The sequence below is a fragment of the Marmota monax genome, unplaced genomic scaffold, assembly GCF_021218885.2.
Source record: "Marmota monax isolate L192 unplaced genomic scaffold, Marmota_monax_Labrador192_F-V1.1 WCK01_AAM20220418_F8-fsc00021, whole genome shotgun sequence".
NCBI lineage: Eukaryota > Metazoa > Chordata > Mammalia > Rodentia > Sciuridae > Marmota > Marmota monax.
The window spans coordinates 22,951,876-22,966,979 of record NW_026695228.1 but is presented as its reverse complement, the minus strand read 5'-3'; the positions used below and the strand labels follow the sequence as shown (position 1 = coordinate 22,966,979).

General features: G+C 40.2%; 1 pseudogene; it reads left to right on the top strand.

Annotated features, from left to right (window-relative positions):
- The first annotated feature begins 13,623 nt into the window (after window positions 1-13,623).
- LOC124087550 (deaminated glutathione amidase-like) lies at window positions 13,624-14,860 on the top strand (annotated as a pseudogene).
- The last annotated feature ends 244 nt before the right edge of the window (window positions 14,861-15,104 follow it).

Here is a 15,104-nt window from a genome sequence, read left to right as displayed (position 1 = left end):
AAATGTTATATGATTCCACTAATAAGAAGAACCCCAGAGGAGACAAGTTCATAGAGAAAGTAAGTTAGAAGTTATCAGGAGCTGTGGGTAGGGGAGGACAGGGAGTTATTATTTAATGGTTAAAAAGTTTCTATGCGAGGTGATGAAAAATTTTTGGAAATAGATGGTGGTGATGATTGTATAACAATGTGAATATAATTCATACCACTGAATGTATGCTCCAAAAAAATGGTTAGAATGCAAATGCTGTGTTATATATAATTTACCACAGATTTTAAATAATTACATAATAAACCAAAAAACAATGAAACATGAACTTTGAATAGGTGGATGCTATAGTATGTGACTTACATTGCAATGAACTTATTCAAGTAATTTGGATGTTTGGGGGATGGGGGCTGGCAAACCTAAAACTAAGTGAGGAAGGTTAACATCAACAGGAATGTCACGTGGATGATGTGCTGTCATGAGATGATGTGATAAAAGGGGTGCTTCTGCTACTGCTCTGCTTTCTGGAACCAATGTAGTCATGAGGGAAACATCACACAAATCCACATTAATTGACATTCTTAAGTGACCTGGCCAATCTTTCTCAAGACTGGCAAGGTTGTGTAAAACAAGGAGAGGCTGAGGAATTGTCACAGGCAAGAGGAAACAAAGGAGACATGACAATAAAAGGCAATGTGGGACTTGTCTTTCTGGGACTGGTTTCTTTCACTTGATATGATGATCTCCAGATCCATCCATGTTGCTGCAAATGACAGGATTTTGTCCTTTGTGTGGCTGATGGTATTCCATTCTGTGTGTGTGTGTGTGTGTGTGTATCCCCTTTTCCAGAGGCCAAGGGAGAGCAGGGTAGAAGGGTGGATGGAGAGAGATGGATTAACTGGTACAAAGTCAGCCAAATGGGAGGGCTAAGTTCTACTGTTCTCGAACACAGAAGGGTGACTAGAGTCAATAGTAATAAATTATATCATTCAAAAGTGCTAAAAGAGAGGGTTTTGAATGTTCTTAATGCAAAAAAAATGGAAAATGTTTGACAGATAAACTAAATATCCTAAGTCATTCATTACACACTGTAAAAATGTATCAAAATATCACACTATATTCTAAGATGATGTAAACTTATTATATGTCAATGAAAATGGCCAAATAAAAGGCGATGTATCCCACTTGAATCAAAGTGTGGAATATGATATGTCAAGAAATTTGTAATGTTTTGAACAACCAACAATAAAAAATTTTTAAAAATAAAAAATAAATAAATAAATAAATAAATAAATAAAAGGCGATGTACTACTCTGGGTAAAATAGTCAGAGAGCAAAAAATGGAAAAAAAATGGCTAAGTCTGGAGTTTTTACTTTAAAACTAAATAAATAAATAGGGTGTTTTCTTCTCAAAATACCATAGCCCCAGTCTCAAAATGAGTGAACATCAGACAAACCCAAACAGAGAGGCATTCTGCAACACACCTAGCCAGTACTCTTCAAAACTCTTGAGATCAAGAAAAGACAGGCCTGTCACAGATCAGAGAAAACTAGAGACAAGATAATTAAACACCGTGTGGCATCGTGGATGGGAGCCTACAATGGAAAAAGGGTATTTGTGGTGAAATCTATGTATAATTCAGAGTTGAGTTAGTAATTGCACAACAACATGAGTCTTGTGTCACGTGTTAACATTCAAGGAAGTAAATGAAGGATGTATAAAAACTCTTTATACTATTTTGGCAACTTTTCTGTAAACTTAAAATTATTCCAAAATAAGAAGTTTATTTAATGTTGCAATGAACATAGGAATAACAATCTCTCTTCAACACACTGGCTCCAAGGATTTGATCATTCCATAATGTAAATATTTAGCATAACATCATTTAGCATAACCCCATAAACATGCACAATTATAATTTGCCAACTAAACTTTTTAAAAGAAGTTTAATGAAAACAAAAAAATAATAACTAGGGTAGTTTGTGTGTGTGTTTACTATTTTTTAATTTTTTTATTTACATGTAATGACTGCACTTATTGCCAGGGAGGGTGATAGTTCAACATGTACACGCAGCATACACTGATCAAATGAGAGAAATCAGCATTTCCCTCTCCTCGTCATTTCTTGAAAACATATTTTATTTATTTGGTTTTATTTTTTCTTCTGGGGGCTGGGGACAGAATAGAACCCAGGGCCTCATACAGCCATCTATAAGTTCTGTCCCCGAGGTCCAGCCCAGCCCTCCCTGTCATTTCATTAGATTTGGAGCCTTCAAGCTCCTGTCTTCCAGATCTTCATAAAATATATAAAAGGATATTGTGTTTTGTTTCCCTAATTTAATCTTGATTGCAACTGGGTTATTCATTGTTAATTACAAAGTAAAGAAAAGCTGGAGTGTCTAATCCATGTAAATGAGTTTGTCAGCTCTAATCTGTTGCCAGTAATTTCTGATTGGCAAATCATAAATTTTGAAATTTCACTTGAAAATAATTTACAGTTTGTCCCTGGTGCTTGGGGTTCAAATACCATGGTGTCAAAGTGGACCATCTTTCAACTGCTTCATGCCATCCTGGGTGGGCTTGAATCTGTGTGTGTGTATACGTGTGTGTATACATGTGTGTGGGCCTCACACACCCCAGATAAGCATTTTATAAGCACTCCACCACTGAGCTGCACTTCCAGCCCCTGGGTTTAACGTTTTTAGGTCAACATATCTACCTCTTTGCACAGATTCTTGATGATGGGAGGGTGGAGAGACAGGCAATAGATACATTTTCTAACAAACATTTTCCACCTACCATCTTCCCACTGATGATTCTATAGCATAGGTGGGAAGATGGGATAAACAATTCTCCCTCCCAAACCACAGAATTAAAGGCTTTGCATGCCCAGAAGTCATGTCCCAGATCTTTCATGTGGACTTGTGCATGTATCCAAGTGCATGTTTCTATATTACAGTTTCCCAAAGTTTAGTCTTTTGCATTCCACCTTCATCCCTTATGTATTGTTATTCTGTTGATATTTTTCTTTAAAACAGTTGCATTTTTAAATTAAAAGGAAACTGTTATCCATGCAGTGGAATATATATTATTTGGCAATATAAAGGAATGAAAGACTGATACAGGCTACAATGTAGACGAACCATTATGCTAAATGAGAAAAGTCAGTTGCAAAAAGCAACATATGTTCTTATTCTATGAAATGCCCAGAACAGCCAAATCCACAGAGACAGCAAACAGATTAGTGGTTGCTAGGGGTTGAACAAAGGTACATGAGAGTGACTGCTAATGGGCACAGGGTTTCCTTTTGGAGTGATGAGAAAGTTTCAGAAATGTATAGTGGTAATGGTTGCAGTACTCTGAATATACAAAAAAAAAACAACCAATAAAAAAATAAAATAAAATAAAAAAATAAAAGGTTTAGTTAGGAAATTTAAAAAACCACTGTAATAATCCAGATAAAACGTAATGACAACCTCAACTAAAACTGTGACAATTTTATAGCTGAATAAAAAGTCAAGTATTATAAATAGCAAAAAAAAACTGAATTATATATTTTCAAAGGGTGAATTTTGTAATATGTGAATTATATATCCCAAAAAACACCTGTTAAGTTAGGTAGATAGTTTAGCCATATGCAGGTGGATATGGAATGGAAAACAAAGGGCCATAACTTATAGGAAGGACATCAGATATACACACCAAAAAGAATCCACAAGTCACAGGACTGGCGATAACAGGAAACCTTATTAGTGAAGGAAAATGGGCGAGGTGGCACACATCTGTAATCCCAGAAACTCAGGCGGCTGAGGCAAGAGAGACCCTAAGCAACTTAGTGAGATCTTGTCTCTAAATAAAAAATAGAAAGGGCTGGGGATGTGGCTCAATAGTGAAGCACCCCTAGGTCCAATCCCTGGTACAAAAAAAAAAAATTATAATTGATTGTGATCCCTTGGGGAAACTACAGTTTCAAGACCTCATCTCTTGTGACCAGGCCATCAGGACTCTCCCTTTGTGACTAAGTCAACCCTCATAAGGGAAGTTTGCTGAGTTTGTCCTCTTGCATTAGCAGTAAAAAAAAAAAAAAAAAAAAAAAAAAAAAAGCAAATGCCACCAGCCCTGCAGAGACCTGTTAAAACCCTCCTAATTAGCACAGTTGGATGAGCTAACAATAAAACACCTGGTGGCAATATAAATTGCTACAACCTTAGGAAAACAGCTTTGTCAAGAGGTGTAAAATGTAAAAGTTCTCTACACTTTTTGGTTTTGGCATTTTGTTTGTTTTTTGGCTTTTGTTTTGTTTTGGTCTTTCTGTACTAGGAATAAACCCAGGGTCTTGCATATGGTAGGCAAGTGCACTAACACTGAGCTACATCTCCAACTTCCTTTGATCCGTAATTCCACTTTGGAGCAGTTACCATAAGGAAATGACAAAGGAAGAAAAATTTTAAGCTGTTATTTCAGTTTTATCTGTAATTAGTAAAAGCCACAGAAAGGGCAAGTATACATGCACTCCATGCAGTGTGAAGCAGCCATTGAAGTGGTAATTACAAGGAGTATGCGAAACTGGGGCAGGGTACAGGGATCAAATAATGTTAGGTGGGGGAAAGCTCATAGGAAAATGATGTTTATGCATTTCCAACTGAACCCAAATAGATGTGCATATGGACCAAGAATGGAAAGAGGGGCTGGGGTTGTGGCTCAGCGATAGAACACTCGCTGGGCATATGTGAGGCGCTTGAGTTTGCACCACATATAAATAAATAAAATAAAGATATTGTGTCCACCTACAACTAAAAAAAAAAACTGAGTTTAAAAAAAAAACAATGGAAAGAAACTACTGTACAAGAGTCTCTCAACATGGCATGATTTTTTACACGTTCTTTCCTCTACCTGGAATGTCCTCCCTCTCTCTCTCTCTCTCTCTCTCTCTCTCTCTGTCACACACACACACACACACACACACACAAACACACTCACATATGCACATACACACTGATATACCTATACATATATACCCACACAGAACACATCCACATACATATGCACAGTCACATACACATTCATATGCTCATGTAAACACACGTAAATACACACACTCGTACACATATGCACACATAATTTCAGATGGTCCCCAACTTACAATAGTTCAACTTACTATTTTTTTTTTACTTTAGATTACAAGAAAGCAATATACATTCAATAAAAGCTGTCCTTTGGATTTTGAATTTTGATCTTTGCGTAGGCTGGCAGTATGTGATGGGATATTCTCTGGGGATGACAAGGAGAAACAGCTACAGGCAAGTGTCAGCCAAGCAATCACAAGGGGAAGCAACCAACACTCCATGGTGTGCTGTTGCTAAGCCGTGATGAGTGACGTTCAGGCGGCTAGGTGGATTCAGTACATTTTCATCGTACACTCTCTTCTTAGACACCTGGCCCATGTCACCACTCTGTGAAGCGTCCCTTTGCCTTTTCAGGTAATAGGAGTTCCTTCCTCCATGATCTAACACTTTGGAGATCTCTGTCCACTCATGCATTCATCCAACAAATATTATTTGGACATTAACATCCCTGCAGGAGCTAGCAGGAATAAAGGCAGCAACCAGACCCAGTCTCTTCTCTCCAGCCCTCACACTCAGTTGTGTTACTGGCAGCCAAGCCAAGGACCTATCTGGATCCTGGCTGACCAGGGACTCAACCATCCAGTTGCATAGGAAATAAGCAAATGATATACAAAGGAAAAACAAATTGAATGTGGTTTGGATTTAATGTTCTCTCCCTGGTACAGAGAGAGAAACCCTTACAAAGGGTGATTTCCTTCATAGACATAAATTTGTACTTTACAGTTAAAACGTCTCTCCTGTTTTCAGAGCTACTCCAAGTTCTGAAGTTTCTCAGAATAATCAGCTTGAAACAATCCTTATGCCAGAGAGGCCAGTGGCAGGGAGGGGCAGAGCCTTCTAGAGGTTGGGAAAGAGCTTGACTTTCCACATCTGGAAGTGACCTACCATGGAGCAGCTGCTAGCCTGCCAGGCATGAGGGGTGAAGTCATTCAGTCATATTTTAGGTGGCATATTCTGGTCTCCTACACCATGTTTGCAATTTTAGAGGTAAGGAGTTCTGTATCGATCAAATCTCCCCATCTGTCATGGGTACTGCAGAAAATGTTCTTGCTTTAAGAGGATGCTGACCTAGACCAGGGTTCAAACCCTGCGTGCTGCCTGTTTTGTGAAGTTTCAATGGCTCAGCTGTGACTATCACTGTCTATGGCTGCTTCTGATCTACAAAGACAGAGGGGACAGAGACCATGTGGCTCACAAAGCTAAAACTATCTGGCCCTTTACTCTCTGGTCCTTTCCAGAAAAATATTGCCCAACCTCTGAGTTAGAATTATTCAGTTTTCTCTCAGTATTTTAGCAGCCTCCTGGGGCTGTGAGCAAATCATTTTTCCTTTGTTTTTTGTTTTTTGGTTTTTTTTATTCCAAGTTGCTGATCTCAGTGCCCAGGACAGAGAATTAAAGGAAGAAATGGGCAGACACAGCCTCCTAAAACGTAAGTGACATCAACTCTGACCCTTGGATGTGTGCCCCACTGTGCTAGGCTCTTTACATGCACCTGTCTCTGATCTTCATGTTCACAATGACCCTGCACAAAAGGTGTCATTATCCGCCTTCAGAGAAGATGTGGATGCTTCATGAGATAAACACTCCCACTCAAGGACAAGGTGACAAGTGACACAAGATAGCCAGTGGAGGCTTGGTGCTCTTCCCACATGTGGCTTCTTAAAAGGAGCTTTGGGATCAATTAGGCTTCACACACCTAAGACATGGACAGAAATGTCACAGCAAATCCCTGAATCAGAGGCTAAGGTGTGAATCAGAGGCTAAGGTGACGAAGGGGGGGGGGGGTGGCTGAGGCCAGTGGTAGGTAGGGGAAGAGCCTTCTAGAGGTTGGGAAAGAGCTTGACTTTCCACATCTGGAAGGTGACCTACCATGGGACAGCTGCTAGCCTGCCAGTAACTAGGCATCGTAAAGCTAAAGTACTGTTTTACCTCACCTTCCTTTTGATCAGGAGCTCCATCCCCAGCCCCATTTATTTTATTTTGAGACAGGACTCTCACTAAATTGCCCCGGCCAGCCTTGAACTTGTGCTCCTCCTGCCTCAGTCTCCCAAGTAGCTGGGATTTCAAGCCTTGCCACTATGCCAGGGGTTTGCATCTTTATTCTAAAACTCCAGGTCATCTCTCCTAAACACTTGGAGATCACATTCCATTTTGTACCAAAAATGGTCTGCGTAGTAAATTTCTATAACTACATAAAGTCCAATCAAGGAGAAGATAACAACAATCATTTTTTCTCAAAACACTACATAATAAGTTATTGTTAGGATGATATAATGTTATTAAGTACGTCTTGTAGCCTCAACCAGAAAAGAATTGTGTAGGGCCTGGGGTATAGCTCAATGGCAGATTTCATGCCAGTATACACAGGCCCTGGGTTCCATGCCCAGCACCAAGACCAAAAAAGAAAAGACAAAGTGTGATCAGTGTATCTTGCAACAAATACATGTAATTGCCTTCTTCTATTCCTAAAATTTCTAAATTAAATACTTTTTAGTTAACATTTTTTTTGGTTTGGCATATATTCTATTGAAGTTCTGTGGCACCTTCTCAGACTTCTTCATCCTTAAAAGACAAGCATAACCTCTGATTATACTCTAATGAGAATAAAAATAAACAAGTAAACAAATAAATGGGTAGCAATCAAACAGAGTTGTTACTGCTTGAAAACTGAGTACCACTGTGCTGAGCTTCCCTAATCATTACCAAATAAAATTCTAGTTATAAAATCTCAAAAGGGTGCCAGTTGCTCCTTACCCATTTCTTTTCATCCTTGACTAATGTCCCCAAGGAGACTAAAGTCCTAATCTAGTGCCACAGATCACCAAGCCGCAGCAGCAGTTAGTTGATACAGACTCCTAGGATGAACAATGGAAGACACTGACATTTTTTGCTCCTCTCTAGCCCCATTAAAAAAAAAAAAAAAAAACCCCAGGCCAGGGGCTGAGGTTGTGGCTCAGTGGCAGAGCACTTGCCTAGCATGTGTGAGGCACTGGGTTAGATCCTCAGCACAACATAAAAATAAACAAATAAAATAAAGGTATTGTGTCCACTAAAACTATTTTTAAACTAAATAAATAAGTAAAAATAAGCCCCAGGCCACACAAATTGTTACTCTCTTCAACTCTACTGCCAGCAAACTTAAATTAGGATTCACTAACAGACCGATTCTGGAACCAGCCTCAGTGTCCATCAACAGGTGAATAGATAAAGAAAATGTGGTATATACACAAGGGAGATTTATCCAGTCACGAAGAAGGGTGAAATCATGCCATTTGCAGGAAAATGGAGGGAAGTGGAGGTAAAACTCAGAAAGACAAGGATCACATGTTTTTTCCCATATTTGGAATCTAGAAAGAACAAAGGTAAAGAGCAAAAGCAGTATACTAGTAAAGAAGGAGAAGAAGGCTGGGGGAGAAGGAGAGGGGAAAGAGAGAAATAGGGGTGCTGGATATGATCAAGGTACCTCATATGTTATGAAATTGTCACAGTGAAACCCATTACTGTGTATGATCAATATGCAATAATTATAATACAAATAAAATAAAACTAGGCGATGGAGGCAAAGGCTTAGAGTCTCCTGCAAGACTGAGCAAGAATGAGCCTATGTCCTCAAGCCTGAGGACACCTGACTAATCAAGACAGCTACAAGAGACAGAGTTGACCTAAATCCTGTCACCAATGGATGAAAAGATAGAGAAAATGCAGCATAAACATACAATAGAATAATATTCAGCTACAAAAAGTGAAATCCCATCAACATGGATGAGCCTGGATGATATTATATTAAGCTAAATAAATCAGGCACAAAAAGACAAATACTGCATGTTCACCCTAAGATCAGGAAACATGCATATTTCCTGATATGGTTATTGAGTGGATGCTAAATAAATCCAGAGTTGCCTTACTTCCTGAAAACAAACTTACAATGTAAACTTACTTCATAGTAAGACAAAAACTTACTATGACATGTTGACATGATTCAACTGACCTGTAGTATCTCAACAAATCTTCAAAAGTTTCCTGAGTCATCTCTGACTTGCAGAAAAAATTTAAGTTTTATGAGCTATTAAAACAACAGTGAGGGGCTGGGGATGTGGCTCAAGCGGTAGCGCGCTCACCTGGCATGCGTGCGGCCCGGGTTCGATCCTCAGCACCACATACAAACAAAGATGTTGTGTACGCCGAAAACTAAAAAATAAATATTAAAAATTCTCTCTCTCTCTCTCTCTTAAAAAAAAAAAAAACAGTGAAAAGGAAACTGTCTCAAGACAAATAGGTGGGCTGCTATTAAAGCAGTCCCTAGGAGAAAAATCATAAAGGCAAGTGCGTTTGTTATTAACAAAGAACAACTTAAACAAAGAAGCATATTTTTAAAATTAAAAAGAGCATCAAAACAAACCAAAAGACAGTAGGGAGAATTCAAAAAGACAAAAGATAAAAAGAACCAGAACAACATACACTAATATATGTAAATAAATAAATAAGATAAATATCTCATAAATCTGGTCAAAAAAAAAAAGTTATACCAGATTAGAAAGAAGAAAACATAAACACAGGTATGGAAGACATTAAAATAACAAACTATTATATAAAAATGTACAGCAACACTTTTGAAAATATATAGAAACTACGATTGACTAACAAAATACAAATTTATAAACTTTATAATTTATATAATTTATAATCAAGTTTATAATTTATATAAATATAAATTTGCAAAGTTGACCCAAGAATGAATAGACAGCCGATGTAGTGTGGCTGATATGACAGAGACTGAAAACATCATTAAAGACAAGGCTGGGGTGTAGCTCAGTGGTAGAACATTTGCACAGCATGTGTGAGGCCCTAGTTCAATCCCCAGTGCTGCAAAAATAGTAATAATAATATTTTCACAGTCCTGGGACCGGATACTACTCATAACCACTAAAATGTCAATAATTTTGAACATTTAAAGAGCTCCTGCAAATAAAACACAAATAATCTAGGGCTGGGGTTGTGGCTCAGTGGTAGAGTGTTCGCCTAGCACCTGCGAGAGCACATGCAAGGCCCTGGGTTGTCTCCTTAGCAGCACATAAAAATAAATAAATAAAATAAAGGTATTGTATACAACTAAATAACTAAATATTTTTTTAAAAAACCACACAAATAATCCAAATAGAATATTGAATGAGCAATCACAGGAAAGGGGCTCTTTTTAAAATAAAATAAACAAATGGAAAGAGGTTCCACTTCACTATCATCAGGGAAGTGAAAATGGAAGAGACAGTGACTTGCTCCTGTTCACTCATAAGATTGGGAATAATTTTTTTACATATAAGACACAGCCACGGGGCTGGGTTTGTGGCTCAGTGGTAGACTGCTCGCCTGGCATGCATGAGGCACTGGGTTAGATACTCAGCACCACATAAAAATAAAATATTGTGTCCACCTAAAACTAAAAAATAAATATATTTTTTTAAAAAAAAAAGACTCAGCCAGGTGTGGTGGCACACACCTGTATCTCAGCCACTCAGGAGACAGAAGCAGGAGGATCACAAGTTCAAGGCCAGCCTCAGCAACTCAGCAAGGCCCTGTCTCAAAATAAAAAGGGCTGGGGATGGAGCTCAGTGGTAAAGTATCCCTGGGTTCAATCCCCAGTACCCAGAAATTAATTAATTAATTAATTAATTAAAATATAAGATCCAGTGCTTGCAAAGAGGTGTTGAAAGAGGCACACCTCATTAGTGGGAGTGTGACCTATTATTGCACTTTTGGAAAATTGATATGACAATACCTATTTGAAATCCCACATCTGGGACTCCGCCCTAGAGAAATGTTTACTGGTGAATTGTTCATAGTAGCAACAAATGGTAAACTGGAGATGCCCTGCATGTCCTCAAAGGTGGAATGGTTGCATAATCAGAGTACACTCATATCATGGGACATTAAGCAGCTATTAAAAATAATGAGTTAGATATCTATCTCTTTACCTGGAAAATTTCCATGATGTATGTGCTGCCAAATAAACAAACAAACAAACAAGTAGAACAAACAGGTAATACACTCTCAGATATAAAAAAAGATTTGCACAAAAACACCAGAACACATAGTGCTGTTAATATTAATTACCTGAAAATATTTGTACATATTAATTATCTCAAGAGCAGAAGCGTTGGTTAAAGTGAAGCAAAGGAACAACACAAAGTAAAAGTAAATAGCATCAATAGGCACGTGCCTACAGTCCCTCCTACTTGGGACTTGAGGAGGATGGTGACCCAGGAGATGCAGACCAGCCTGGGAACACAGCTAGACCCGTCTTAAAACAAAGAAAGTAGAAAACATTTATAAATAGTACAATGTTCACCAAAGGCCTGGAATACAAAATACTATGATATGACCGCGCATATTGAAAGGCTGAGCCTGCACACCAACTTGTACTGGTGAATAAAGGGGACGAAAGTATTACAAAACCTCCAGAGGAATTGTGAGCAATTAATAGGTGATGTTTAATAGATAAATAAGCCTAAGGATTTCATTCCCAGATATAATGACAAGAGTTGTGTAACACCACAATAAACTTGCACGGACACGGTGGCTACAAACACAAAGGATTTCCTCCTTTGTATATTTATTTTTTACTTTTTAAGCTTTATGTTATTTTATTCCCAGCTTTATTGAGGTATGGCTCACCAGTGGAAATTGTATATATTTAAGGTGTATGTGGTGATGTTTTAATATATGTATGCATTATAAAGTGATTGCCACAATCAAGCTAATTTGCACATAGCACCTTTTTCTCCTTATAACTTCCTCATCGTATTTGATCTTTCCAACAGCCCTACAAGGTAGCCATTATTGTGAATCTCATTTTATAGATGAGGAAACTGAGTTTAAAGAAGACTCAGAGATGGCTACGGTAGTACATGACTGTAACCCCAGAGGCTAGGGAGGCTGAGGCAGAAAGATCCTGAGTTCAAAGCCAGCCTCGGCAACAGCAAGGTGCTAAGCAACTCAGTGAGACACTGTCTCTAAATAAATTTTTTAAAAAAATACAAAATAGGGCTGGGATGTGGTTCAGTGGCCAAGTGCCCCTAAATTCAATTCCCAGTACCACCCCCACCCAAAAAAAAAAAAAAAGATACTCCGAATAAAAGAGTAGAGTTACTGGAATTTGAAAGACCTTGAGTTCGTGTCCTGTCTTCTTTTTCACAGCCATGTGCCCTTAGACAAATCACTCTATTTCCCCAAGTTTCCATTGTCCTGTCTTCAAAGTGGAGGTAAAAATAGTCACTTTGGGGCTAGGGATACAGCTCAGTGGTAGGGCACTTGCCCAGCACGTGCAAAGCTCTGGTTTGGATGCCCAGAACCAATTAAAAATAAAAGAGCTTCTTTGAACCAGAGTCATGAGATTGAGAAGTAAAGCATGAAGGGTGCTTGGCATACCACCGTCATAGCACCTCTTATTAGCAATGAGAATGAACCTCCCAGACTCTCCCTATCAGCTCGTTTCCCCTCCTCCCCTCCCGGCACAATGACCACCCTCCCTCCTCTTCACCAGCAGCCCGGGCACTGCTGCTGAAAATCATGCACAAGGGTCTTAAGGAACTTTCTTCTTCGACACTCCATCTTCATCCTTCCAGCTGGGAAGTGTTTCTCAAGTTGCTCCTCGTTCTTGGATCCCTACCAGAGAAATGACAAGCAGGGACTGGTCCTGATTTGGGTGGATGCGCAACAGCTGCAGAGAGACTCAGTTGGCCACAGGAATGCACATGTCCCTGCCAACATACTTCCTCATCAAAGACCTAACCTCAGTGTGTGCTACCAGGTCACACGGCTGTCATTTAATGGTGCTGCTGGGCCAATGGAGGGTCTCTTGTCCACATGTTTACACGTACTAAGGGGCTTGTTGAAAAATTAAGTTGAATCAGCAGTGTGTACGTATCTTATTCTTCAAAAAAAACTGTAGTATGGCTTGTCAGGAACAGACACATGAGGCACACTTTTTTCTTTTCTTTTTTTTTTCCCTCTTTTCTCTCTTCAGTGCTGGGGATTAAACTTGGGGCTTCACACATGCTAGGCAAGTGCTCTCCCACTGAGCTACACCCCCAGCCCTTTTTTTTTTTAAGAGAGAGAGAGAATTTTTTAATATTTATTTATTTTTTAGTTTTCGGTGGACACAACATCTTTATTTTATTTTTATGTGGTGCTGAGGATCGAACCCAGCGCCCCGCACATGCCAGGGGGGTGCGCTACCACTTGAGCCACATCCCCAGCCCCCCAGCCCTTTTAATTTTATTTTGAGGCAGAGTCTCACGACGTTCCCCAGGCAGCCTCAAACTTGCAATCTTTCTGCCATAACCTCCTGAGCAGCTGGGATTACAGGCATGTGCCACCATGCCTGGTTCCGTTTGGCACATTTTAAGTATTTTCAATATGTACCTATTCACAGGGCTTTTCCTCGTGATCTTCCTGCCTCAGCCTCCCCAGCCTCTGGGATTACAGGGGTGCGCCACTGCACCGGGCTCTGAGATGACTTTTGATCTGCAGAAATGTTTGGCAGAGGAAAAGGGCTTCAGTTTAATGTGAGATCACTGGAAGTTGAGTTATTCAAGCGCCGATCAAAGAACCCCCCCCGCCCCCCGATCTTCCCACTTAGGATCTCTTTCCATAGCCTGTAATTACTTACAGTAAAAAGTGGTTTTCAAGACATGGGTGATTTTTTTACTGGCAGGTCCCTGATTCACCTTCACAGCATGAAGGGTAGATGGCAGAGAATCCTAGAAATATTTTGCATGAAGGAGAGTTTGGTTTTTTGATTTTTCACCTTCCTCAGGCTGGGCTTCATCACCAGACCGCATCACCAACTCCTGTTCCTTCTGTGTCCCAGACTCCAGATACCTCGACTCTCAAGACTTCGTGCCCAGCCCAGGCCCAGACCCATGACTATCTCCTCTTCCTCCTGGGAATTGCCCCTGTGGCTCTGTCCAGGTAACATCGACACCAGACAAGCAACAGAGCTTTAAGACATGTGCTGAGCTGGTTCAAGAGGCTGCCAGACTGGGCATTTGATTTCATTGCACGAGACCCTGCAGAGACGCTGTGCCTGTCTGAGCCTGTGGGTGGGAACCTTATGGAGGAATACACCCAGCTTTAAGGGAATGTGTGGACTCTGGCTGTTCTTGGGTAGTTTCCATGAGGTGGCCAAGACTGGGAGCCAACTCAGAGAATCTACAACTGTCATGTGCTTCTGAACAGCAAGGGATCAGGAGTGGCCACCTATAGGAAGTCGCATCTGTGTGATGTAGAGATTCTAGGGCAGGAGCCTATGCAAGAAAGCAATTTTACCATGCCTGGGCCCAGTCTTGAGTCACCGTCAGCACACCAGCAGGCAAGATTGGTCTAGCTGTCTGTGGTTCCCTCAACTCTCTCTAGCATTGGCTCACACTGGAGCAGAAATACTCACCTACCCTTCAGCTTTTGGATCTGCTACAGGCCCTGCCCACTGGGAGGTATTGCTGAGCTATGCCATTGAAATCCAGTGCTATGTTGTGGCAGCTGCACAGTGTCGACACCACCATGAGAGCAAGTTATGGCCAAGCATGGTGGTAGCCCCTGGGGAACAGTGGTGGCCCGTTGCTCTGAAGGGCCAGGACTCTGCCTTGCCCAAATTGACCTCAGCTTTCTGCAACAGTTGTGCCAACATCTGCCTGTGTTCCAGCATCACAGGCCTGACCTCTGTGGCAATTTGGGTCACCCAAAGTCTTAAGGCTTTGACTTTCATGAATTCAGACAGACAGACAGACAGACAGACACACACACACACACACACACACCACCCCACTACACTGTGAGGTGATGCTATTGTGATTTGTAAACAGGATCCAAGCACAGCTTCCTTCACTTGGAGAACCTTGATTCTCAGTGGAACAGACAATCAACTTCTTGGGAAAGAAGAATCTTTCCCCTGAGCTCAGATTTCAGTTTCAGAAAAAATGAAATTTTATGTAGTC